Raw genomic sequence first — 24,999 nt, 5'->3', positions numbered from 1 at the left:
GAAACAAAAATGAAGGACCACTACATTAAAATTTTTGTGAAAAAATGAAAAATTTTACTCTATGGCATGCTTCCCGAGGCAGAATTTTGACGAATCCTTGGACTGGCTTAATCCTCAGTCTATCCTCGAACTACGTTTCGAATTTCGTCAAATTATGGGTTTGTTTGCTATGCCTTTCCTTCAATTTCGGGTTTTAAAACCCCGACTGCAGGTGGAGAATTTTCTTCAAACTGCAAGTTTTAATGATATTCATTGTTTTGGTTGTTGTAGGGGAATTTTTAGCTTATTACATGAGCATTTTTATTAAAAGATGTTACTTGCAATTTGTTTTAAATTTCCCTTTCTTGTTTTTGTCTTTTTTATTGTTTTTTGGTCTTGTGTAGTTAAAATAGGGATTTTTTGGCTCAACTACAAGTAAACTTGCAGTTTGGTCAAAAAAACCCTACTTTAATGGTTTTTGCATGTAATAGGGATTTTAAATCCCCATTACATATGTGCAAGTCTTTCTTACTTGTTGTTGGGATTTTATTTCCCTTTTACAAGTAATTAAAACTTGTAGTCCTCTCCAAAAATCCTGATTTTGGCTTGGCAAGTGGAAAAAGTAAAATTAAAACTTGCAATTTGCTCCAAAAACCCCAATTTTGCCTTACAAGTGGAAAATGTAAATTTTAAACTTGTTGTTTGTCTAAAAAATCCCGATTTTGGCTTGTAAGTTGAAAAAGTGAAATTCAAACTTGTTATTTGTCATATCCCCTCCATGATCGTTATATATATATCCTAAATCAAGCAGTTATTATTAGTAATTATTATAATAATTTACAACAAACGATTATTTAATTTTATTATTATTATTAAATTAATATCATATTATAAACATAATTTATATATTATTATAAATTATAAACATATTCCTAAACGTAAACACAATCTATATATTTAAAATAAATAATTAAATAAAATAATAAACTAATTCTGATACAATATTAACAGTAATTATTTAATTAATAATTTTATATTAATTAAGAGTAATTATTATCAATTATTAAAATATTTGGGATATATTATCTTATCACTAATATATTATACAGACTTGTTAATTGTCTAAGAACGAATTAGGGAGAAATGATTATAATGAAAAGGAAGCAACCGATAGTATTAAAAGACACGTCTATTGATGAAAAACATTCCGCAACATATTAAGAGGAAGTGGACATCAATAGAAGGGGGATTCACCATTATATGGGTACTCAAAAAAGAAGGCCGTTATAACTGTTTAATTCACTAGAATGATCTCCAGGTTGTTTATTAACTTCTTGTGGAATATAGCAAATAGCTATCTACAAGTAATTTTTGTGGCCATGTAAATAGTATATTTTATTGCAAAGAATTGGGACGAGTAAAGCTGCAAGGAAATGTGATGTTTATGACAAGCGGAGGAACAAGATAGATTAAATGATTTGTTAAGGAAATATAACTACTCGTTAAGTTCGCCACCTTTGGGAAAATCGCGCTGTTTGCAAATAAACCCGATCCTTAATGAAGACATGTTATTTGGCATTAACTAGACCCTTGGAGAAGAAGTGATGATTGGAGTAGAGCCGACTTTTGATAGAAGTCATGTTGCTTGGAATAGATGTGTTGATTGGATGCACACATGTATGGATATATATATAGTTTGTCTCCCTCTCTCCAGTAGCATCGCATGAATACATAGTGAAGCAGATTGAATCATCTACAGCAGTCCGTGTTTACCTTCAGCAGTTCGATATCCATCTACAGCAGATCAAATATCATTCATAGCAGTTTGAATACACACAAGCAGATTGAATATTATCTCCAGCAGATCGAACATACCTTCAGCAGTTTGTGGTTTGTATTGTGATCAGCAACCCCTTTAAAAAGAAATTAATTTTAAAGTGGTGCGATTTGCAAAGAGGTGTGATTCATTAAGACAGGAGGTAATTACAAGAAAGAAGCAATTTGTTAATAAAGAGATGTGACCAGTGGTGGCAACGTGTCTATTTGCAAAGAGACAAGCCTCCCTTGGTAGTGATATGTATAGAGATTAAAGTTGAAGAAGAAAAGAAGCGGACTACGGGGAAAAGAAAGAAGGTAATCAGGTTGCAAGGTAAGAATTCCTCCCTATTAAATAATAGGTATAATTTATGATAGGTTTGTATTACTAATATGGATAGGCGGCATTAAGGGTAAAAGCTCATTAATACTTGTTACTATTAGTTAATGAACATTGGGTACTGGGTAAAGTCCATTGTTAGGTAATGTTCATGGTGGTCTAGTGAATATTAATACACATCTTAACGTATAGTACTCACTAGTCATAAAAAATAGGTATATATATATCGGTGCTTATAAAAATGAAATTATTATCAATTCAGATCAGAACTAATATTAATGTCACAGGCAGGACAGGCTTATTTCCGATGGCATGCATGGTGGTGTGATTAATATTTATGTTTAGTATATGAATCCCAATAATTTCTTTATGCAGAATAATATTAACAGTCTGAAATATGTATAGTAGGAATACATAAGTTCATGAAAGTGGCAGACCAGATCTGACATGCGTCAGATCTGTCTCCCACTACCAGCCACTGAATATATCCATCACTAGTAATATTTTAGGCAGCAGTAGTAATAATAATAGGTTATTAGGAAATATTAAAATCATTGTCAACATATATATATATATATATATATATATATATATATATATATATATATATATATATATATATATACATATATATATCACTAAGGAATAATATAAAAGTTATTAATAAGGATATTTATACAATAACAGATATTAATACAACAAATATAATTAATGTAATATCTTTTAGAAACTACTCTGTAGTAACATATAATAATCCATTAAACTAGTAATAAAAAATATGTAAATGATTTATAGACGAACTGGAATAAGATTAAATTATCTAGTACTTGATAGACTAAAGAAAGAAGATCACAGATCTGCTTCATGTTAAGATAGCCTTGACTCTTAATTAAGATAGTTTAAGTCATCAGTACTTTGAAATAGATTAATTATGGTTCAAATCGGCATAAACCAGAAAGGGACATTACATTATTTCCTCCCCAAAACCCGTTTTTCATTGTTTCATGGCAATTCGAACTTGTTGTTTGTCTCCCAAAACCCGATTTGTAAGAAAAACGGATTTGTTGAAGACGTCAAAGCGATTTTTTTTGGAGATTTGTTGGAGATGCAAGGCGTTTAGGATTCTATCCTATTCTCATGCATTTACAAACACATTTTTTGCCATTTAGGGTTTATTGTTACTGGTTTTTTGAGCTAAATCAGCTAACGCGTGGTTCCTTCAATCCACATTTTGGGCGTTTCTCACTCCACAAATCTGCATTCTCCTAAATCGTTTTCCCTTCTCTCACCTAGGCATGGAGTTTGGGATAAGATTTAAGCTATTTAATGATCCATCATTCTCCTAAATCGTTTTCCCTTCTCTCACCTAGGCGTGGAGTTTGGGATAAGATTTAAGCTATTTAATGATCCATCAATGATGCATTGAATACCACGTTGTTTTCCTCCACGTGATTCCTTTGGCTGCAAATTGGAAGGGTTTAATGCCACGAATCTTTGACAAGATGAATCGTTTTTGCTTTCCATGCTAAGGCGTTGGGATTTGAGGAAGATTTGACCTCTTCTTGTGCCTCCAAGTTTGCATTTTGCTCCCACGTTTTCCATATAAAACATTCTTGCAAAAACGTGTGAAGGATTTGACATTACGGATTTCTTCTATTCATTGATTTTGCTTCTTCATTCCAAGAATTGTTGCATTATTGCAGAAGCATTTTGCATTTTCAAGAAAGGTATGTTCTCTTTCCTCTCTTTCCTTCATTTTGTTATTTTCTTGTTTTCTTGATTTTCTTTCTTAGTTGCATTTTTTAATTATGTGTTCTTCCACCAAAAATCGGTTTTTGTGAGAGAATTCTTCCCTTGGTATGCAATTTTTGAATTGCATTGTTCTTCCCTAAATTTTCCCTCTTTACTTGTATTCGGGATTTTTAATCCCAATTACAAGTTTGCTGGAAATTCTCGTTCTTCCCCTACGGTTAAGGAATTTAACCAATTTTTGTAAAAATTCCAAGTTGAAAAGTGTGAAATACCCCTCCCTTGCAAATTTGGGTTTTAAAAAAACCGGATTACATGTTGAAGAATTCTTCCCATTTTCAAGAAAATGACTTTCCCAGATTTTCTCATTTCTATCCATTCATGTTCCCCATATCCGTACTTTCCATTTCCGTCATTTTCCTCAAGTCAAAATCTCATTCTTCGTCCATTTTTCCATTTTCGAATTTACAAGGGTACTCGTATTCGGGTTTTAAAACCCCAATTGCATGTATGTCCTTTCCAACTTGTATACTTGCGAAAATTCTCCCAAGATCCGAATTGGTCAAAGTCAAGTTTTTCCCCTTTCTACATATTTCCCCTCTTCCTCTCAAAAAATCGTAAAGTTCAAGGATCAAAGTTTCACCCATTTGGAGAAGGAAGAATGATATTTGCAGCTGACTATGATGTTGCCTTAACCCTTTTAAGTCTTCATCACAGTATTCCAGGTTCACAATCAATGACAGATTTGCCGGCATCTCCAACTCCAAAGAAAATGAAATACAAATATGACAAATATCAGAACGAGGTTGCACCTTCCCAGGTTTCTTCTCCTTTGGATCGCATCAGAGACACGGAGATAGGGCATGTTGATATGGCAGAATTCGTCAACAGGGTAGAAGATCCACAGGATTATAACTTGCAGCGGCTGTTAGACAGCCATATCCCTCATGCATCTTCCTTCCCGGTGGCTGCCCTAGAACCTGAGTTTGTTCTTGCATACGCCCATCATTTTGACAAGGAATCAGGAGTCATCAAAAACTGATGATGGTGAAGCTATAATTCGTCCTGATGCGGATACAATCGAAAAGGTCTTCAGAATACCTCCTGCACCTGTTTATATGGAAATCACCAAAGAAAGTGCAGCAGAATATTACGTGAAGAGGGAAAAAGATTGTAAGCGGCACATCAACAGGTCGATCCAAGAGCCACGTCCTTCCTTCTCAAGGTGGGCAAAGTTGTATCGTTGTGATTTCAAATGGGAGATAGGAGACACCATCACTCTTCTCAGCAGGATGATGGGCCTTGAGCATTCCAATGCCTTTGAGCCATGGATGTATCAGTTCATTATGTTCATACGACAGTCACATCACATTTCATGGGGGGAAGTCATCAGCGATGCCTTGTGCGAACAACTTGCAGCAGTTCCTACCACCATGACCTTCTTCATAAATTCTTATTTGGTATATTTAGCAGCATCACTTAGACACTTTCCAAGTCTTTCTACCAAGGGTGATCGCTCGCTTATACCAGTTTGCGAATATTATGACCAGTTGCCATTGAAACCGAGCAGACTGCATTTTAGAAGGGTCCAAGATGCATTCTTCGGATATTTCATGTGTCAGTTTGACAGGGATCTCAGGAACAAAAGAGTATCAGATGAGGCATGGGTCAAGGTGTCTAAGTATAAGTGTTTGTTTCTGCAATTAACCACCTTCACCTATATGAGGATAGGATGTTATGATGGTCAGCCATACATGCTCCCGAGATACCCAACCGATAAGATAATTCTTATGGAGTTGGGAAGACAGATCATGGCTGTTCACACTTTTCAGGCTACTAAGCACAAGGTTCGAATGGGGATCTCTACCACAAACCCATTGAAAATTGGCCGATACTCCCTTGTCACATCTCTGAAGGCTAAGGCAATGGAAACTGAATTGCAGGAAATCAAGCTCTAAAGGTTTAAACCGAGAGCTGATTTCGATTATAGGGGTATGAAGGAGAAAATCAAGAAATCGTTTGTGCATGTTCATCGCATTGAAGACATCTGGGTAGACCTCCGCACAGAAGCCGAAGTCCTCAAGATGGATTACTGGAGGCTCACTGTTGAGCAAATTGTTGATTTGAACTTGGTGGATATACCACAAGGGATGATTGATGACGAGCATATACTTGATCCTGAATACACTTCACGGAGGGTTGAGGAAGCTCCACTTGCTTTGATCCAATGGTCGCACAAGGAGTGCATATCCATCCTTGACAGATTTCAGCCTATCTTGGCCAACACCAACTCATGGCTGAAAAGTAATGCTGTTAGACTTATCAAAATCAAGGTTGGTAAAGAAGATGATTCTACGGGGCCTCTTGGACAAAAATCTGAGATTCAGATTGACAACAAGGAGGGTGCTTCATCTTCCGGCACGAGGATCAAGTTACGAGTCAGTCGTGCAGTAGTGCTTCCTCCTAAGGAGACGACTATTCGTGGGAAGGAAAAATCACGATTCCATGTTCAGGTGATCGATCTAGATAATCCAGAACAGGGGCAGCAATCTGATGATGCTCTTAAGTCTCCAGTTTCAGACTCGCCTCATGAGGTCATTCCTCCAGTTTCCATTGAGACGCCCCTTTCTCCTCCTGATTTGCTCGTGGATGAGTCTCCTCAGAATGCAATTCCCATTTCAGCTTACGAGCCATCTCCCGATCATCAACAAGAAAGTGTGTTGACAGTTCCTAAGAATATTCCTACTTGCATTCAGTTATCAGAAATTGATACTTCTACTTCTGGTTTTGAAGAATTCATGAGGCAATCTTCATGCCCATTGCTAACTGAGCAAACCGTGGTCGATGTCCAAACAGATATTTCTCCTAGGATGACCACGGTGATTCAAACAGGAACTGTTTCTCCTTTGCCAGCGGCTGCTACTGAAAGAGAGTTGATGACTTTGCCTCCATGGCTTAGTTCTTTCACCCCGAAAAGGAAGAAGCAAGAGATCTCACCTGATGGCTTTGACTATCAGCAACTGAAACAATCCAGATCTAAAGTTGCTAAGAAGGCCAAGACTATCTCCAGAGTAACGGTTGACAGTAACAAGATGAAAGTAGCTGAAATTGTGGAACCTATTGCAGATAAGCCACTTGATGAAATGTCAGCTGCTGATTATAAGGTTACGAGGATAGAGTTGGGCAAGCAAACTCATGAGGTCATTAAACATGATGCTCAGTTTTCTGTTGCTTCATTGGTGCAAAGATGTGATGATCTTCTAGCGAAGAAAGACAAACTAGAAGAGGAAAACCGACAGCTTATGGCAGCCATTCATAAAATCACAAAACCTGCTGCTGAAGGGAGTAACTCCATAGGTTCTTCTGGTTCCCAAGAATTGATTCATGGAGTGGAAAGGGCTGCTCAGAAAGTACAAGCATTGGATTCCTGGGTTGATCAGCTTCATGATCAGTGTGTACAAGTAATGAAAGACATTTTTCAAATAATGTCTAAGTTGGAAACTGTTGAGGAGAAACTAGATCAAACTTCTAATACTTTCAAAAGGAATATGGAAAGTGTTGAAGAAAGTTTGACAATCTGGCGTACCATGCCCCAACAACAGCTGAGTGTTCTACAGGAGCACGCCATCATCTCTTCCAGGGTTATGTACTTAGAATTTGAAGAACTCTTGGAAAACAAGACCCTTGTTCTTAAATCCCTCATTGAAGAGATCGGTGATCCAAAGAGATTTCGGGGCGAAGTTTACCGAGATATTGTCTCACATTGTGAAAGGGACTCTTGGAACATAGTAAGTCAGGATGGAGAGTTAATTCCAGAAGAAAAAGTTCTTGCTGATTTACAAATGAGGATTCATCATGAATGGAGGAGCGAACAATTCTCGGTAGCTTTGATTCAAGCATTGATGAAACACCAAGCCTTTCTGCATGAAATCCAGTCTATCCTGGATAAAAACAATTATGCGCTCCTCCGTTGTCACGACACTATTGTGAAGACCATGGTTGTTGCCAAGAACACCCATGAACCGAATCCCGAGGAACTACAAGCGAACATCCAGAAATTTCGAGGATTTGTGTCTTCACAAAATGCAACTTAAGTGTTTTTCAACACTTAGTTGAATTTTCCCTCTTTTGTAATCTTTAGTTGTAATTTAGTTTTGACAAGTTGCATGTAAAAGTATTTTTTGTAAAAAGCAAGTTACACATTACTTGCACTTTTGTAATTACATGTAAGGCAACTACAAGTTGTGTCCGATTAGGACTGTAGTTGGAATAAGTCTTAGTTAGTTGGAATAACTCTTAGTTAGTTAATGAAGTCTCAGTTAGTTATTGAATGAGTCTTGGTGGTTGAGAGAATCTCTCAAGTTAGTTAGGATCCTCCCACCTTTTTCTCAAGGCTCCTCTTCTATAAATACTTGAGAAGTTCATTGTAATTGATATCTTTTTGGAAAGTAAGCAAAAACTCTGCCAAATTTACAGCAAGAAGTCTTTGAGCTTATGTATGTGGATTGAAAGTTTTTGAAGAATAAAAAAGAAGGGTTACTCAAATTTTGAGTCTTTGAGCTACATGTTTGAGTTTGAATCTTTTATTTCTTCTATGCCAAGTGTTTCTAAAGGAGCTTAGTCCAATCTGATTTGAAGTCTTTGAGCTGCAAGTAGAGAAGATTAATTAAAATAGGAAACTCTCTTGAAGGAGCAGCAAGTCTTTGAACTTGCGTCTATTCTTGAAGAAAAATTATTGTTTGATAAGAAATAGCAGCAAGTCTTTGAGCTTGCATTAGTTCTTATCTTTGTGTTGAAAGAATAGATTATTCTAGTCTTTGAGCTGTTATCTTTTATTCGTTGTAAAAATTTAGTATAGCAAAGGGTAGATAGGACTTCCAATAGTCAAGTCTTTGAGCTTGATATTGCTGTCCCGTCCCGAAGGAAGTGACGGAAGTCTTTGCGCTTTCAGGAAACTTCATTTCCTTTCTCTTATTTCACTCGAAAGAGGTTACTGTTGTTATTCAATCGCTATCATTTTCTGTGAAGAGAAAAGGATATTGTCTTTCTTGAAAAAAGAAGAAAGATTGCTGTCCTATCCCATTTTATTTTCCAAGTTGTAGTTAGATAGGTGGAGCCTTCCCTTAATTAGGAAAGTTTTTACTCGTGTGCTGTGGTTGAAACCACAATTTTGTACATTTCCCCAAGTGTACAAAATTTTCAACCAACACGCCTGACTTTGCTCTTGATTTAAAAAGTTCGACATTTTGCTCAAAAAGGTGCGATCTTGTTCTAAGATGCCCTTCACTTGTGTCAACTTCGCAATTTGGCCCAAAATCGGTGAAATTTGTATTATTTTTATGCCTTCATCATCGATCTTTTGAAATGCACTTTCATTTTAACATGAAACTTCGGCTATTTTGATCGAAGAGTGCGAATTTCATTTTGACAAGTTTGAACGCCTAACATGAAACGTTTGGCCAATGTAACCGAAACGTGCGATTTGTTTCCACGTGGTTCTCCGTTGGTAAGACTCGGCACTTAGAAGAAAAGTGAAGGCTTCGAACTTAGCATTTTACTTGCCCAAGATGTGCGACTTATGCATTTGCTTTGATATGGTTAGCAAATAAAACGTTTTCAAAATGGCCCGAATATTTTCGTAACTTTGCATTTTGCTCCCTTGAGCCGAATTTGGGGAGATTTATCAGCATCATCAGAGGGCCTGAGAGAAGCAATTTGAAGGTTTTCGGCCATATTGGAAGTTTCCTCGTGATTTTTGGTTTTAACCTTAGACGCCCTCCTGGTTTATGTGAAACTTCGGTCACTGTGGTCAAGACGTGCGATTTTTGGCGACTTTGTTTTAAAATGTCTTCCTCTTGTTTTTGAATTTCGGCTAATTTGGAAGATTTACGCGATTCTTACTTCCCTAAGTTTTTGGCCTTTGAAGTTTTAACGCGCAATTTGGAGCTCGCTAAAGCTTTTCGGCTTAGAGGTCGAAATGTGCGACTTGGAGCCCTTGGAAATTTTTCGGCCTAAAAAGCTCTTTTGTGCGAATTTTAGAACTTCCTCCCCTTTTCGGTCTAAACACGAATTTTGCACGATTATGACACTTCATATCTGGACGTGAAAAAAGGGTCGAGTTCAGATCACGCCCTTCTTGACTTAGGTGAAACTCGGGCTCTTAAGCCAAAATGCACGACCTTTCCTCCTCCAATCTGGTGATTTTCGGACTCATTGGGATATTTGGCGCGATTTTGATTTCTCACGAATTTCAGCCTAAGAAGGGTATTTCGGGCTTTGCTTGACTCTTGCAAGTTCGGGGTTTCAACTTGGGATGAGCGATTTGGTCTTTTCTTATAATCCTCCTCAAAAGGCCGACCTTCTCTCTATTCCATCTCGCGTTATAATAACTACACAGGCATTTTCAGGTATTCTACAAGTATTGCAATTTTAGGTTTTGCCTCGGGCTTCTTGTTGAAAACACGCGACTCCCAGGCTCTCCTTTCCTTGCAAAATGGACAAACATGCCGAGATCTTACCTCTTTCTCCCCTTCCTCCCATCGGGGAGACTAGATCAAAAACAACCGGGTCCCCTGATAGACAGGGCGTGTGTGTAAGAACAACACTTAGGAATACACTAAGCACATCTCATGCGTCTTCAACATTTTGCACCAACATAAGTTGCATGCCAACTTTAGCAAGTGTACCTTCAACACCACACAAATTCAATATCTAGGCTACATCGTTAATCACACAAGCATAAAATTAAAAAGTATCTCTAGCTGGGCATGGGATTTACAGGGCTACAAAAGTGAGTTTTTGGAGCTCATTTCTTATGCTAGGATTTGATATTTTGGAGAATACATTTGCTGATTGAACTTGTTCATCCTGTGCCTTTGTGAGGACAAAAAACATCACAACGAGCATCTTCAAATTTGGTGAAAGATCCAATCTGGAAGATTACTTGGTAATTTCATCCACAAATCACAGTTGGACTTCATTGTTAATTGATATCTTCATTTTGATTCTCAAAGAACTTTGGACAGATTCAAAGGAGATTGTTTAGAGAAGATTCGATGGGTTTGTAGCAGCTATTTGAGCAGATTTATCCTCCTTGGGCTGGCCATACACATCCCTTGCTACCCGTACACCTGCTGGAAGGGACGTGAGGGTTTGTGAAGTGGAGCGACTGGGGTTTGGGGGAGATTACTTGCCAATTGGTGGCGTCTCAGCTTGCAACATCATATCTACAACAAATCATCCCATATTGAGGAGTGTTTGAGGGTGGCACCTGGGGTTTCTCTATACTAGTTTGTTGGGCTTTTGCTGTTATTTTGTAAGCAGCAAATGGGTATATCTAATTTTGCATTGTCATGCTATTTCAACATCTAGGTATCTTTAGTTTTAAAGGTATATTGTATTTTCAGTTTATAGCTGGTTGTTGGTCCTTTGAAAGTATTTTATTTGCAAGCTGTTTCAGTTATTTCATTGCTGCAATAAATATATATTGTTATACCACTTCTGCATCTCCTTCTTCTTCTATTAAACACTTCAAATCAGAAAACAAAACAAACAAAAAACAAGGGTGTATGTTACATCCCAGCATAGGATAAACTTTCTTTGGTAGGTTCATTTGCACATATTAATTGTGCTTTCCTTGTTTTTGTAGAGTTGTACAACACACATGTGAGTATTTCTACTTTATTCCACATTGGTTGTACATTTACATCTCTTGGTAGTGTATTCTATATATACCCACCTTGTATAGTCTTGTACCATAATCTCTTGTAATCTTAAATTTTTATTTGTCTTTGATAGAATAGAATGTCTCTCTTTTTGGGTCTCTTTGTGCTTTCATTGAAGGCTCCTTAATATTGCTTGGCTACCTCCACTGCCAAATCTTACACGGCAAACTTAGCCAAGGTATAGCACAGCATTGAAATATTCCATTCTATGCACCAAAGAAAATTTGTTGAACTTTTCTGCCACCTTTTGAATATGGCTGATTACATGTTCCATTTTCCCATTGATTTGCAATTTTTGAGTGACAATGTTTTCTCTATTTTGCATTGATTGATCAAATTCATTAATTGGGATATTGCCTTCAGACATTCAAAGGCTAGACCTTATTGAATTGGCTTACCCCTCTTTTGGGAATACTGTTTCATGTCATTCTTACTTGGAGCGGTGTTGCTTCATTATTCATCCATTATTGATCATTGTTATTAATTCATTTCACTTCCTCTTCTGTTTGAACTTTGAACCTCGCTGCTATCTCTCATGCCTACCAAACGCTTTAGTGTTCATTTATAAATATTGACTGAAAGTTTACCAAGGCTCATAACAATATGTGATTATGAGCACCAAGTCTTCCAGCCCATCAATTATTTGCCCCCTTATAATATAATCAAAAATAGGTTCCTCAAATCCTCTGCCATGCAAATACATAAACGCATTCAGCAGATACATGAATGCTATTAAGCTAAATTTCTGATTCAGATTCAGGTTTGGGTACAAGTTCAGGAATCCATACAGAGCTTCAATAAATTTTATTATCTGGGTGCGGTACATCTGTACAAAAATACATTAAAATGTTAAAAAAATAGCCACAATGATTTACATAGAATCAAGGTAAGAGTTGTTTCCTTTCTTTTTGTCTAGTTAGTGTTATTTTAAGCTTTAGGTTAATTACTTTCAGGTTTCAAATTTCGACACTACTTGCTGGCAACACCCTTCACCTTCTATGTGGACCATCAGGCCTTGATGTACCTGGTAAACAAACCCATCATCCAAGGCAGGATAAGCAGGTGGCTACTGCTACTTCGGAGTTTACGTTCACAATAATTGTACGGTCAGGCAAAAGCCATGTCATTGCTGACCAATTCTCTCGGATCAGGTTCGGAGAACCGCCAAAAGGGGTAAATGACGACTTTCCAGATGCCCACCTATTCAAGATCGCAGTACTACCACAATGGTATACTACCATCGGGGAATATCTCTCCACCTCCGTATTTCCCCAACGCATGCCACCGGGAGAACGACGAAAACTTGAGTTGAGAAGCCACACGTTCCAACTGATTAATGGTTTACTATATAAAATGGGGCCTGACGAGGTGTTACGTCGGTGTGTGCTGGAGGAAGAGGTGCCAAGCGTCATGAAGGAAGCACGTGAGGGGCCCGCGGGAGGCCATATGGGACCGGACACTACGGCAAGGAAAGTATTGCTAGCAGGCCTCTGGTGGCCCACATTGTATAATGATGCGAGAGAATGGGTAGTAGGTTGTGATACCTGCCAGAGAACGGAGAGGCCGCTAAAAAGGGATTTCATGCCCCTCAACCCTTCGCATGCTCAAGAACTATTCGAGCGTTGGGGGCTGGATTTTATCAGGCCGCTCAAGGTGAGCCGCGATAGGAGGTGTCGCTACATTGTGGTAGCCACGGAATATTTAACCAAGTGGGTTGAAGCGCGTGCCCTACCTGACAACTCGGTCGTAAGTACAACAAGATTCATCTACGAGCAAATTATTACACGATATGGGATCCCTATGCGGTTCACAAGCGACAAGGGTGGACATTTTGTGAATCACGTTATTAAACTCCTTACTACGGAATTCAAGATTTTCCATTCATTGTCTAGCCCCTATTACCCGCGAGCCAATGGGCAGGCCGAGGCAACCAACAAGATTCTCGTGGGCATGATTTACAAGTCGTGCAGTGTCGAGGGAGAAGACTGGGAAGAAAAATTGCCTTCGGTCTTGTGGGCCTACCGCACAACCTATAAGGTGACCACCGGCCAGACTCCGTTCCAACTCATGTACGGGTAGGAAGCTATGGTGCCAGCGGAGTTCATGGTGCCAAGCCTTCGCATTGCAATGGAGAACAGACTCGGAGATATGGAGAGCCTGAGGGAGAGACTGTAGGCCTTAAGCAAGCTGGACGAAAGAAGAATGATGGCACAATGGGCTACAGAGGCAGCCCAGCAAAGACGGAAGGTCTGGCACGACAAGCATCTTCGGCGAATGAAGTTTACTTCGGGGCAATTAGTGTTGAAATTCAATGGGAGGAACGAAATCAAACCAGGAAAATTTAAAGTGCGATGGCTAGGGCCCTTCAAGGTACGCGAGGTCAATGCCAACTGGGCAATTAAGTTGTGGACACTCGACAAGAAGGAGATACCTGACGCCGTCAATGGGTCGAAATTAAAACAATACCACGAAAGACGGGCGACCAACCCCGAACCCTCTAAAAAGAATAACAATTTTTAAAAAAAAGTACAGTCGTACAGGTCCGTACGAGGACTGACCGTACAAGGAAAAAAAAAAATTTAAAAAGGCACGTACGGCGGAAACACCGTACGGAGACACGCATCATACGGTGGGGACCACGCAGGTGGCACCGCATGCCCATCGTACGGTGGCACCACGTGTCCACCGTGGGTCCACCGAACAGTGGCACCGCAGGGTCACCAAACGGTGGCACCGCGTGTCACCGTGCGGTGGCACCGCGGGGTCACCGTGCGGTGGCATCGTGTGTGTCATCGTGCGATGGTTATAACCGCACAAGAGCAAGCAGACATTACCGTACGGCTACAGCAACAGCAAAGGAAAATATTGAACCGTACGACAGAGAAGGAAAACGACATTACCATACGGCTACAGTAGTCCGGTATAGGTAGGGGGAAAGAGAGAGGCACATGCTTGATTATTCTAACCCTATTCTTTTTTTAAAGAGGGCACAAACGACAAAGGGAGCATTATTTAATGGACACCAGTGGGAAAAGTTGGCAAAAGCAGTTACAACAGTTACCTGGTGCAGTGCTGTCAACCTCAGGGAACAAGAACGTGGTCCGGATTCTGCCTTCAAGTGTAAAGGTAAGAGGCAGCATGGCTGACAGCAGCAAAAAGAAAGGGAAGGAGGTACAATCCAAAGTACAGCAGACTTCAGCAAAGAGTGAGGTGACGATGGACACAATCACTTTCGAGGGTTTGACTGGCAAAGATTGCAGAAAATGGTGGAACGAGACCCCGAATGATGACCCTATGAAAATACAGCTGCGCCTTGCACAGGTACAGTAGGCCATCCAGATGCCAATTTTTTGCATCAAGGACTTCGAGGTGGTGTTGAGGGCCATGATTGGTACCTATAACTCGCACAGGCGGCAGTCAGTATTTGATTACAACAATCAACAGATTACAGTATCCTTTGCTTCGACCAAATTTACCAGAGTTTTCGGTATTCTGGGGGTGCATGGAAAGAAAGTGGATAAGGCACACAAAATAGCCCCAGATTTCAAAGACAAACTGCTGAAACTAATGTGTCACGACGACCTCACACAAGCGGAACTTGCTAGTCTTCAGCACGCAAGCAAGAGTTGCAGTCTGAAGAAGTCATTTCTAAGAGAAGGAATATAGCGGTGTCTAGTGGATGTATTGAAGAGCCGGTTGATGGGAGCAAGTCGGGCTTCAGATATTGCCATGGCATAGGTGGTGCTCGTGAATGGCATCTATAACGGTATAGTATATGACTGGGCATTTGTATTAGCAGATAGGATGGAGGAATTCATGACTCTCCAACATAGGACTTTCTACATGCCCTACCACGCTATCGGGCTCTTTCTAGATGCAGTATGCCTTCGGGGCTCACCGGACCAATACTTGGCACCACAAGGTTGTGTACACCCTGGACAACCCCCCATATTTTATTGGATGCACCTGGACACCATGGCACCAAGCGGAGATATCCACTCTGGCACGAAAAGGAAGAGGAGGGTAGTGGTTTCAGCGTCGGCAACAAAGTCGGAGTCCACCAGTAGTGACTCGAGTGAGGAGACAGAGGACAGTGATACGGCCACGGAGACTAGTTTTAGAATGGTAAGTCAGGGTGGGCAACATGTAGAAGAGGACATGGGGGCCACATCAACAGCAACCGCGCAGCCTCTCGATTGGCAGACAACTCTAGCAAGAACCACGTTGCCTCCTCCAGGCGCGGCAGTGACCACGTTGCCTCCTCTAGGCGCGATAGTGCTGGCCGTGCCCGTTCCTAGTTTTGGGCAAGGCCGGACACCCGTGATTATGGTTCCCCCACCTGCGGCTACGACACTGGTAGAGTCTTTGGCAGTCGATGAGAGTCATCCCACGACAATAGTAGAGTTTGGAGGGACAGACACTGGGGAGATGGGGGTACCAGTGGAACTTCCTGGAGAGACCGGTCCCCCTTCTCAGCAGGATATGAATGCATGGCTGAGCCGGTTCAAGTTGGCACCAATAGCCCCGGCTGGAACAGTAGTCCTTTCTCCAAGGCGTGAGCAGAGTCCTCACAAGGTTGTGGACCTCGTTGGAGATGGTTCGCCACAACCGACGCGGAGTGTACCGAGGGACCACTCACCCATCCGTGAGTTGATGTTGAGCCCTACGCAAGAGGAGTTCACCCCGAGCTCCCCACAGACTTCCCACGGGGCTATGGAGGAGCATGGTATCGTAGCATCTCCGAGAGGGGATGGCGACAGGGAATTAGAGCAGTTCCTGGCTGATATATGGCGGTGGAAGCCAGACAGGTGGCAGCCTTCGTACAGTCTCAGGGCGAGGCCCGGGCAAACGATGAGTTGGAACAACTACTGGAGTTTATGAGGGACATGTGCAGGACCCACTTTACTCAGTGCTTTGAGTCTAGTGGATGGCCTACCACAGAGACCTTACAGATGTTGGAGAATTGGGACCTCCAGGAGCAGGTTGGCGAAACCAGCAGATAGGCATTGTTGAGGCGAATAGAGTAGTCCTTTCGAGAAACTTATTATGAGTTACCGAGGACGCAATATATTGCCGACAATACAGAGACCCAGCGCAGGGAGGTCGTGTTGGCACGGGACGAGTTGGCTACTAGGCTTCAGCAAGCGGAGGAGCTCCATAGAGAGCAATTGGCTCGGGCGACGACCGCATGGGATGAAGAACGAGCTGCCTTGGAGATAGTATTAGCCGAAGAGAGGACGGCTAAGGGTGCCTTGTAGGCACGGTTGGAGGAAGTGCACGAAGACAGAACTATGTTGGAGAACTGACTGGGTAGCGCTTTGGAGCAGGTGGACCAAAAAGATAAGGAAGTCTTGGAGGCAGCACTGATGGTGAAAACAGCGATAGAACACCAAATGGTGGCTGTAGTATCCCTTGGCTAATTTGACCCTGTTTTGCTTATATGAACACCAAGGAATATTGTCAAACATTTGGCATACAATGTTTGAAGCCGCTGTAGTGAATTCTTTCTTTGTCTTCTTTGGGTTTGTAGGCTGCAAATGAAGTTAAGGAAAGCTTCTAACAATGCAAAGTTGTTATAGAAATGATATACTAGCTGTTTTAGACCTTTCCACACATATGTAATGACTGAAATTAACTAGTACAGCTAGTTGACATTAAGACAAACACTTGTCATGCATCCCAAAGTACACCTACAGCCATTAGGCATTTAAGCAAACAATTGGCATGAAAGCTAAATGGCTGATCAATGTTGAATGTTACCATGAATGTGGAATATGCAAATTATATCTCCATTAAACATATGCAACCTCCAAATATTTCATGATATAATCATAATAGAAAATGATGCAATGAAGTAATGATTTTCTAATACAATGACCATAGATAGAAAACCTGGTATTTCAATGGCTACCTTGATATATTGGTTTGATTCTCCTCATATGCAAATCCCTTGTCACATATATATAGCTGTTCAACCTCTCTAAATCCCCTTCTATAGAACTCCAACTACTGTAGCGCACTGTTCATGGCACTGTTCATGCGCACTGTTTAGGGCACTGTAGCGCACTGTTCACGGCACTGTTCACGTGCACTGTTCATGCACACTGTAGCAGCAAGAACAAACTTGCAATCTGCTCTTAAAACCTTCAATAATTTGTTGATAATCTCTCCCAACAAGAATGATATAACTCCATGTGCCAAAGAAGGATGATTCACAACCAATTATAAATGTTCCCCAACGATAAACTTCAAACCCTTGTAGAAAACTTCACCAATTTGCACAAATGAAAGAACTGAAGTATTCTTTCCCACAACTGCAATAATTCAGGTGTTATTTCACACCTTCAAAATTGCTATCAATAGGAAGTTTTCGTTTCTTATGATCAAAGAAGAAAATTGCGAAAGCCCTAGGCTCCACAATAAAAATCAATCAAAATACTATTCATCAACTGGATGCCGAGAATGAACTCTTGCCTTTCCTTTTATTCTTTCCTTAAGAGAGCTCAAACACCTTCCTAGCCAATGTGGGATGAAAGATTTATTCCCACATTAAATTATTCACTTAACGCACTTTATTATATTAAAGTGACTTTATTATTATAAAGTTACTTTAGAACTTTATCATAATATTAAAATATTAAATAAATCACTTAAGTCACTTAAACTTTATTATCTCTTGATGTACTTGTCTGATTGCTAAGCCGTCTGAGCCAGGAGTCGACTCTCCCTATTCTCCATGTGATTGGATGCCTGTCTAAAAATAGAAACCCTGAATAGTGACTTACTATAAATAGTAAGTATGTGGAACTGAGTCTAGAAATAGCTGCAAAGGCCCAATCAAGGTCGACACTGCCAATAAGCTCTGCTCAGGTGTCTTTCTATTAATAGGAACCCTGACTCTCCCAAAATAGTAACTTACTATAAATAGTAAGTGTGCCAATTTGAGTCAAAAAACCTGTGCAAAGGCCAAAACCTGAATCCAGCTGAAGAGTAATGTCTCTAATCACCAAGTAACTGCCACACGAGGCCCTCTATCAGTAATTGTTAGCCTATGAGGGTCAAATGATAGGCTAATTCTTACAAACTCTGATGCTCGCAAAATGGGGACATTATAGTGGCAGAGCGGGACCTCAAGCTGCAGACTGAACAGATCTACGAGTTGCGCGCTCGCCTGAGCGCTGCCCTCTCTCCACTAGGGACTCTTCCTCCACCCCCTTCTCAGTCCTGAGTTTTTTGTTGTAATCTTTCCATGTTGTTTTTCAGTCGTCAGGAGACGACCTTGTTTTTTGGGGGGGATGATGTTAGCAGCAATATTGTACGCAAATAAAACTAGTTAATTAAGTTGTAATTGTTTTTGTTAGTTCGGCAGCCGAGGGATGGTAGTTACGGTGCGACGGTTGGCACTCGCACCCCCTCGACATCTTTATATACTTCCGAATGTAATTTGTGACACACGATTATGAATGGAATAACATCTCTTATATTTTATCTGATATCTATGGCATTACGTGTTGTATCTGTATGCTTTAAGCCATTCACCTGAGAGGTGCAAGGGTCAAACCCAACTTCTTAGTTGTTAATTATAAAGATGACCTCAACTCAATTGGTTGTTCACATTTTTAGGCAGACTTTTGCTCTGTGAATCTTGAAAATATTTGATTTTGTTTATTGGAATTAAATAAACTTTAATATTAATGTAGGCATTAGTCAGATGAGTAATCTAACAAAACTATTATTGATTGGAACCATTTTGAAGAGCATAAATCGGAATATAATAAAGAAAAAGCTAAATCTACTATGATGAAATGTTGACTCAATTTCAGATGCACTTCCATTCAATGTATATTTTCATTCCATTGCCAAATAAAAAAAACATTTTTACTATGTATCATTCTACCTTTGTATTTTATTCATACTAGCTTACAAAGTTCAATGACTAGTGGATGTAAACACCCTTTATCCAATGAGCAATCTATAAATCATATCTATCTACAAAGACAAGATGAACAGTTAGAAGTTTGCACCAAGAAATTATTGCCTTTTATTTATCTTTGTCCTGATGATAGGTCACAATATTAAGATCCAAAGCACTGAATAAGTAAACACAAATGCAAAAAATCCAAAATATTTAGCGACAAAAATAGAATACTGTCATTTTGTCCCATACTCTCAACTACCCTCATCATTGTAACCTAGACCTTTTGATTATTCCTTTTATTCACTGTAGAGCAAAGGTTACCCTCCTACATGTTGTGCGTTGCACACACTCCCTGTCACCGACAGGGTCCCCATCTTTAATTTTCAGCCTTCGTCCTGCTGAGTTTCGAATTTTGATTTTGTCTGTCGTCCCTTTTGTTGGGATCTAGGAAGTGGTGAAGAAATAAGCTTTGTGGTCATTAAAGAAAGGGCGTGTTTGGATTTTAAGTCACATGGCCTGGGAGTTCTGCGCAAAGAGTTTCGCATTTTGAATACCCAAAATCAATCCAAGGGAGAACTAATTTTAAAGCCTAAGAAGTCTACTAAGTGGGCAAGAATGTCTATTCCATAACCTTGCAAAATGGCCTTGTGGGCCGATTTTCACCAGATAGAGGGAAAAACTTCTAAGTTAAAAACCTTGCAAAATGGCCTTTTGGGCCAATTTTCGCAAAAAGCAAGTAAAGTGAAAAATGTTAAAACTTTTCAAAATGGCCTTTTGGGCCGATTTTCGCTCAAAAGAGGGAAAAGTTAAAGTTCTAAAAAACTTTTCAAAAAGGCCTTTTAGGTCGAATTTCGGGGGCCGGAGTTAAAACGTCCAACTTAATAAAACTTTTCAAAATACACTTTTAGGCCGAATTTCGCCTAAACACGTGAAAGCGCAAACTTATAAACCTTTTCAAAAAAGGCCTTTCAGGCCGAATTGCGCAAACCAAGTGAATAAAACGTTAAAGTTAAAAACTTTTCAAAAGTGCCATCAATGATAATATCCATCCACAATTGGTCGAACTTGAGGAAAAGAAGTACTTCACCATGACCTCCTACCTGATTTATATGTTTGCCCGACACCAGCCACTGACAAAATTAATCAAGAAGGGTGAAATCGGGAACGGCCCAAATCAAGTCAAGGTGTATGACTGCTATCCTCAACTACATTACTATGACATAGCTCAAAGGGAAAATAACAACGTTGCTTATGCAATTGGTCAATATGAGCGTTTCAATGACACCTTTACAATGCACCTAGTCAAGTTGATGCAAGGGAGATTCCACATAAGGCTCTCAGAGCAGGCTACCATTTTGGTACAAAAGTATGGCGTATGGTTCATTCAATTCCCTAGGTTCACCTATATTAGGATAGCCAGCTTCGAGGGAGCTCCATTCCAACTTCCATGTTATCCGACAGACAAAATAGTCCTTATGGAAGTTGCAAGGCAAGCACATCTAGCGAGCAGCTTACTCAGAGATAAGAAACAGTCCAAATTCACCTTCCCTATGATTTAGGGTGCCCTCGATGTGCATTTCAAGAATTCAGTACAAGTTGATGAGTCACTTGCTGAATTACCATCTTATGGCCTATAGGAACATTTCCCAAGGAAATGTTTCAATCATAACAATTTGGCAAAAAGAGCTTATGGCAGGCCCTACAGAACAAAGGCATCAATTGAGGACTATTGGAGGAACTGTTCCGATGACTATGAGGTCCGAAAGCGTGAGTATTTCAGGCTAAGTGTCCAGCAAATGCAGCTTTATGAGTGTCGTCAGGTCCCAAATCAGGTAACAGATTTTGGCAATTGCTTGCAGGTCCAAGAGTTTGAGACAGTAAAATACCTTTTGTCGAGCATTGATTGGTCGCAGGATCCGATTACTGATTTTGAAGCAGTTATGGCAGCCCCAGGAAGGTATACCGATCTTCGGTTATCCCAACAAATCGAGAAACTGACCCATGAAGGAATTCAAATTACATACTATCTAATGGGCAGCCTCAATTCCCAGTCTTCGGAGGATGAGGGAACTTCAAGTGCACCAAAGGAAGAGATTGAGAAACCCGGAAAGAAGAGAAAGAAAGCCAGAGCTAATAGAGGGACTCGGACGTCAAAAAGAACTAGAAGGGAAAAGATCCCTATCAGAAGGTCGAAAGTCGGTTCGTCATCCAAAGACCCCAGTTCCGAGGATGACGTAGTCGAGCTTGACTATATACCTGCTCCACCCTCCCAGAGTGATGTGGATGCGTTTGAGGCTAATAATCCTCCAACACAAGGTGAGCCAAATGTAGAGGTCAAGATCATTGGTTCTAATGAACCTGGAAATCAAGTTGAGGAGGGAGAAATTCCGCCTAATCAAGAGGCTGGTAAGCATGAGCTCACCTAGGGGAGTCGGCATCAATTACAATTGAATAGCGTCGGCAAAGATGACACCACCGTCAAAGGAGAACGAAAGGGGGATGAGACCCACAAGCCCGACAGAACTGAAGAGCAACCATCACAAGGGGATACCCGACAGTTGTTCAGTGAGGTAGGGGAGAACTCAACTATGAATAAAAGGCTGGATACTGCATCTATTCCTTCTATAACAGATCAATTGCAGATAGGCAGTGAGCCAACTGAAACCTCTAAGGAGCAAAGTGGGAATTTGGCCATAACATCCGGACAGACCATCCCTCAAGACTGGTTAGTTGCTTGTGCACAACGGAAAGCAATCGTCAAGCCGCCTATCAACCTGAAAGATATCTTCTCTCGCATAGGGGAAACAAAGTCCAAAGGAAAGAAAGAGCCCAAGACCTACTCCCGGATCACCAAGGATGAGCAGAGGAACCGCACCATCCATATCGCTACCCCACCTGTCGATAAGCCAGCAAATCAAATTGCATTGGCCGACTATAGCGTTACAACCATCCCAATAGGGCGAGCCACCAAAGAGCAAGAAAGGGAAGAGTTCAAGGGTTCCGTGCAGAATATGCTCAGACAACTCGACGAAATGACTGCTGAGAGAAACATGTACCGAGTTCATGCTGAGCAAGCTGAGGGATATATTGATCACCTGTTAAAACCATTGCAACATGCCCTTGAATCCCATGTTCCCCCGTTGGCATTAGCACAAAGGACTACAACAAAGTTTGAAGGAGTACGTGATACCGCCAAAGCTGTCAAAGAATAGATTCAAGGCATTAAGGAAAGGGGAGAGCAAATCTTCAAGGACCTACGTGAAATGGCTCTCCATAGGGAATCTACTCTTATCAAAATGTGTAAGCTAAGGAAGGAATGTTATAACACTCATGAGGCGATTGCCAAGGCAATGCCCCTCATAAGGGCTCTATTTTGGACCTGCTCTCAAATCCCCACTGTTGATATTATCCTAAATCCGTATAATGTCAGTACCTTCAAGGAATGGTATTGGATTCTCAGCATGAAGAACGACATGAAGGATAATATCAATAAAATGCAAGATAAGTGCAATGAGGCTTTATCAAATGTGAAGGATCTTGGTGCAAAGATCCTCAAGTCAATGGTTCCCGGTTGGAAAAATAGTATATAAGATAATGAAGTGCAACCACAGTGGGAGGACAGGCTTAAAACCAAGGTCACCTACTCCATGGAGGACCTAGATTTTGCTAGTGGGCTGCAAGTGGACATATCATGCTTTGAAAATCATAAATCATACTGGAGGGAAGAACTGGAGAATATAGATAGCCTCCTACAGGGTATTCATTATAAAATATTTAATCCTCCTATGTCACTGACAACCGAACTATTCAAGTTATGTCTAAGATTTCAGGACTGCGTTCGGGTAGACCGTGCAGCCGATCGGGATATTTGGAGAGGGTACTTGCACGACAAGGTTGAATTTATTACAAAGGAGTCCACAGTAGGAAAGGAGAAAGTGCTTTCCTAAAGAGAAAGTTTCTTTTAAAATGTTAAAAAAACACTTTTTAGGCATAAAGTTCATCTCTACCTGCCAAAACAGTTGTAAATCTTGAACTTCGAGCATGTGTACTTTTTGGAGCAGCTTTTTGGGTAGTTATTAATTATCTTTTTGGTAATTATTGCTTCTCCTTTTGTTGTTGCTGATATTTTGCCTCCCATTTATGGATATGGGCAGTTTTGATATAGAATGAATTTGGCCCACTTATTTAAGTTTAAATCCTGGCCATTCATCCGTTTTTGAAATTCTATATAAAGGAATTAATTCCTCTTTGTAATAGAGAAAAAAAAAAGATTGTTGCAGAAACTCTGGCAAAATACATACAAGAATTAATGGAAGTTAAAGTTGTGTTTGTTCTACTGTGAGTGCATGGTCCTCTTCTCCATTTATTTCATATTTCTGCAAATGTATTTAATTTCAGACAGTTATTTATGCATATATTTGATAGAAATCTTAGTTCATACCATTAGAAAATAGTTGATTATTGTTTCCTCTACATGGTTAGTCTGAACCCCCCCTTTTGTGCTAAGTTCGGTTATTAGATTTGGATAAATAGGTGTAAGAGTCTATCATTCATATCTAAATAGCTTGAAAATTCGAAATCCTTAGATGATTGCACTAGTTTTTACCTAGTTGTGCTAATTAGCTGGCGAAGTAATTTCTAGTTATTTTGAGATTTTTGTCTATGTGTTGAAATATGCTGTCTTAGTTAGAATTAGTTAGTTGTTCTTATTCACTCTTTATCCCTCTCTCCTTTTTTCCTTTTACATTAAAGAAACCATACAGTCAAGCTGAAATAGCATCAATCAGAGGCAAAATCAGATGATATAGGACTGTGAATTTTAGGGAACTTGTACGAAACCAATTCCGTCTAACCGTAAGTCCCCTTTGTGTTTCCAGCAAAACACATCAAACTACTAAACTATCCTACAGTCAAGCCCTGACAACCAAAACATTGAGGTCATCCCATTGATCAAATTCACACAACATTAGGGATTTCCTTATCTCAAGAGAAGATAGGATTCTTAGTATTTCTATTCTGCGTTGGTCGGATGAAGTCGTAGTTCCGCAATTTTAGACACGTCAACACTACATTAAGCCTCTTTGGTTGGACTCATGATTATTAAGTCTCCTGGAAGATACTCTAAGTACCACATTCTCTCGTAGTTCCGCGATTTTAGACACGTCAACACTACATTAAGCCTCTTTGGTTGGACTCGTGATTATTAAGTCTCCTAGAAGATACTCTAAGTACCACATTCTCCGATTTACTGTTAGAACTCAACTTTAGACTGATGAAGTCCAATATCTATCAATTATTAGTTGTTGATCATGGCATCTACTTCCCACCCTAAATGATGCAATATTCTTATATTGATTTCTAAGTCTAACTTATTTAAAACGGTTAAAATCATTCTGTTTTTCCAGCTATGGAACTCTAGTGCAAATCATATTCTCACTAATTTTATAACTCCAAATTTAAACTTCCTTTAAATT

General features: G+C 40.0%; 1 protein-coding gene across 3 annotated transcripts in view; it reads right to left on the bottom strand.

Moving 5' to 3' along the window:
• LOC131042462 (SAGA-associated factor 29 homolog A) overlaps window positions 1-24,999 on the bottom strand; it is a 215,044-nt gene that overhangs the window by 140,999 nt on the left and 49,046 nt on the right. The window lies entirely within an intron of this gene.

Source organism: Cryptomeria japonica, chromosome 1, assembly GCF_030272615.1.
Source record: "Cryptomeria japonica chromosome 1, Sugi_1.0, whole genome shotgun sequence".
Classification (NCBI taxonomy): domain Eukaryota; kingdom Viridiplantae; phylum Streptophyta; class Pinopsida; order Cupressales; family Cupressaceae; genus Cryptomeria; species Cryptomeria japonica.
The sequence above is the reverse complement of the archived record's forward strand: the minus strand, read 5'-3'. Positions and strand labels throughout refer to the sequence as shown.